The sequence below is a fragment of the Octopus bimaculoides genome, chromosome 8 (assembly GCF_001194135.2).
Source record: "Octopus bimaculoides isolate UCB-OBI-ISO-001 chromosome 8, ASM119413v2, whole genome shotgun sequence".
Lineage (NCBI taxonomy): Eukaryota > Metazoa > Mollusca > Cephalopoda > Octopoda > Octopodidae > Octopus > Octopus bimaculoides.
The window spans coordinates 97773984-97777804 of NC_068988.1; the positions used below are offsets into that span (position 1 = coordinate 97773984).

The 3821-nt window shown below is 38.7% G+C and overlaps 1 protein-coding gene across 1 annotated transcript in view; it reads right to left on the reverse strand.

Annotated features, from left to right (window-relative positions):
* Window positions 1–1433, reverse strand: part of LOC106872558 (neurogenic locus notch homolog protein 1) — a 15109-nt gene extending 13676 nt beyond the window's left edge. The window contains exon 1 of the mRNA XM_014919585.2: window positions 443–1433. The gene's annotated coding sequence lies outside the window, so the exon portion shown is untranslated. The remainder of the gene's footprint in view (window positions 1–442) is intronic.
* Window positions 1434–3821: the final 2388 nt, after the last annotated feature.

Sequence of the window (3821 nt, forward strand, 5' to 3'; positions counted from 1 at the left end):
TATATATATATATATATATATATTCCTTTATTCTTTTACTTATTTCACTCATTTGACTGCGGCCATGCTGGAACACCTCCTTGAAGGGTTTTAGTCGAACAAATCGATCCCAGGACTTATTTCTTAAGCCTAGTACTTATTCCATCGGGCACGTTTACCGAGCCGCTAAGTTACGGGCACGTGAACACACCAATACTGGTGATGGGGGAACAAACCCAGACACAAAGACACATGTATATAGGACATCCTATGCTTTTTATAATATATTACAATAATAAATACTAACATATCAGTGTAGATATAAGTATATATACATAGGCAAATATGTGTACACACGCGTACAGACATACACATCTCACATACACATTTCCACACACATATGCTTTTAGACAGTAAATACAGCGGAAAAGAATGTTGAGTGGTCTGTAAAAGAACAACTCACCTTATATTCCCAAGTCATGTAATCGATGTTAGACGCGTAGTCCTGAAATGCTTCTATTCAACATTCATTGTTGTCGACCAGATCGTACGCATGTTTATATATAGTTTTATAATTATGTACATTCTCGTAATGAATGCATGTGGTGGTGGTGGTGTTGTATGTGCGTAGAGACAAATACAAATGGGCGTTTCGACACACAGTTGTTACGCTATGAAAATATGTTTGTAGACGTAGGTGTGTGTGTGTGTGTGTGTGTGTGTGTATGTGTGTGTGTGTGTGTGTGTGTGTGTGTGTGTGTGTGCACGTGAATCTCTAAGTGTGTATGATGTTTTCTTCGTCTTATACTGATACAGCAAAATATGGTCTATAAATTTGAATGAACGCAAAAACAGATATGCGCAGCACACAAGCACACACATACACACACTTAAATCAGATACACATACTCAAATATGTGCGTGTGAATGTATGTGTGTGTGTGTGTGTGTGTGTGTGTGTGTGTGTGTGTGTGTGCATGTATGTCCAGAAGTTTAATTTCCTGCTACCATGACAACAGGAGACCATGTGGATTTATGAGGAAGATCTGTTTGTTTGTAACCTGTACAACAGCCACTTATGTCTTCACCCGTATCCAAGGCTATTGAAACCATATACTACTACTACTACTACTACTACTACTACAACGGCTGCTGCTGCTGCAGCAAACAATACTCTGTTCTAATGTCGGTGCAAGGCCTGAAATCTTTTAGGGGACCACAGCTAGTCGATTACATCCATACCAGCGCTCAGCTGATTCTTATTTCATCGACCTCGAAAAGTTGAAAAGCAAAGACGATCTCGGCACAGTCTGAATTCAGAATGTAAATGCCGGGAGAACTGCTACAAAGCATTTTGTCCGGCGTGCTAACGAAATGATGATCATGATGACCATGATGATGATGATAATAATAATAATAATAATCCTTTCTACTAAAGGCACAAGGCTCGATTTTTTTAATTTTTTTTATTTTGGTGGCGGGGAGAGTAACTGTTACTTATTTCATTGACCCCCGAAAGGATGAAAAGCAAGGTAAACCTCGGCGGAATTTGAACACAGAACGTAAGCATTTCGTCCAGCGTGCTAACAAGAATGATGATGATGATGATATTGTTACTCATTTAGCTAACAATGTGTTTTAAGTCAGCTCTATGATTTTTGGTAGTTTAGTGAACTAAATATAAACCATCAAGTCACCAACTAACCCTCATCACTTCACCTGGAAGTCTTGATTGAGATCTTGACACTCTAATAGTTCTCAACTAATGATGATCAAACATTTTATAAATGTTCTTTGTTCCAGTCATATAAGTGCGGCCATGTTGGAGCACCATCTTAAGGAGTTTTCCCGAACAAATCTACCCCATTACTTAAATTTGAAGCTTGGTATTTATCGTAGCGTACTCTTCTACCGAACCGTTAAGTTACGGTGACGTAAACAAACTAGTACCGGTTGTCAAGTTCTGTGGAACACACACGCATATGCATAGATACACATCCAGTTACATATGCACACATACACAATCACACGCACACGCATACACACACATACCGCCGTGCAATCACTGGAATCAGTAAAATCTACACGGAAAAGGTGCCAAGTTTTCGAGCAAAAGATCAATAGCATTAATTATTTATTGACGCATACATTTCATAGAAAAATGTATTTATTGCCTAGTTATATCAAATAGAGGGTTTTTATCTTTTAATCACTCACACACTCACACACATGATTTACTTTCGGTTTTTTTAACACCAAGCTCATTGAGATTATATTCTCTTACGGCTAAAAAAACAAAAAACACCCACCCGACCAACCAACTAACCCTAACCCTAACTCTAACACCTTAATTATGTGTGTTCAATTTTGCTCGTATACTTCGAGCTTCTTCTAATTCATATTTGAATTTTTTTCCGTGGCATGAAACGTTGGTTTTCAAACCGTTTAGCATATAGCCATAATCGGTGAAATGCGTAGCAGCGAGCCTTGTTCGGTTCCCGGCATTGAAGGGTCACCACATTGACGAAACGTCGATGTCGGTTGCTCCAAAAACGGACCTGGCGTGAATTGTCCGGCTTGTATATGACTTACCCTCAGATGTTTTTAACACCAGGCGCATTGAGAATATAATCTCTTACGCTTAAAAAAACGCAGCCGACCCACGAATTAACAACACACACACACACACACACCTTATGTGTTCGATTTTGTTCATATACCGCGTGCTGCTTCTAATTCATATTCGAATATAAACGTGTGTGTGTGTGTATGCATGCGTATAGGTGTGTGTGCGTGGGTTAGTATGAATATGTGCGCGTATATATGTGTGTATATTATATTCTTGTACATGAATGTATAAATAAATGAGTTTATGTATGTGTCTATGAATGAAAATGCTTATGTTCTGTACGTCTGTGTTTGTAAATGAGTGTGCGTGGTGGGGTGGGTACAGCGGGTTGCTAGGTAACAACTGTCTATCTAGAATACTCGGCATGACCGTATGTGTGTGAGCGAGTATAAGAAGAGATAGACTGTGTAAGGTGAACAGGATAACTAGCAGAAAGATGAGAGACATAAAACGTAATAAAGGGGTTGAAGAACTGTGCGTGAGAGGGAAGAGAGAGGGCGAGGAGGAGGAGGAGGATGTGAGAGAGAGAGAGAGGAGGGGGACGAGTGTGTTTGTATTGTGTGTGTACTTATATATATATATATATATATATATATAAATTATACAGAATGGGAAAGGGACAAAACACAGAAAGACGATACAAAGAAAAGACGGACGGGTCGTTCGGAGTTTTCTCTCTTCAGTCGAGATCCAGATTATCCTTGCAATTTCGGATGGTTACTCTCGATATTGCTCTACAAAATATGAGTTATTTTTCGTAGCAAATTATATTTTTTGTGGACTACCATAAACGCACGCATCATACCAACACCATACTACCACACACAGTAGCGTATTATGTAACCTGATGAGGTCTCTTCTGCACTGTGGGATGCATTCGATTCTATTATATCGTCCCCACCCACTAGGGAGCTGTGCAGATGTAAGCCGAAACGATCGTCGTGATAATTAAATCTTACTCTATCTTTCCTATCAATTATTTAAAATATACTAAAAGAAGCACCGAGGAATTCCTTACGTAGATCCTGCGACTAAAGTGCAGTAACGCGTATGAGCGTGGTAGCTGTAAGTGGTAAACGTGTTTCAAGGCACAGTACGAGAGACATACCGAAAACAAAGTTTGGATTCTACATTTTAAAGTTCCGTATGTAAACTTTAATTTTAGATATAACCTATATTCTGTATATATATATATATATATATATATATATAT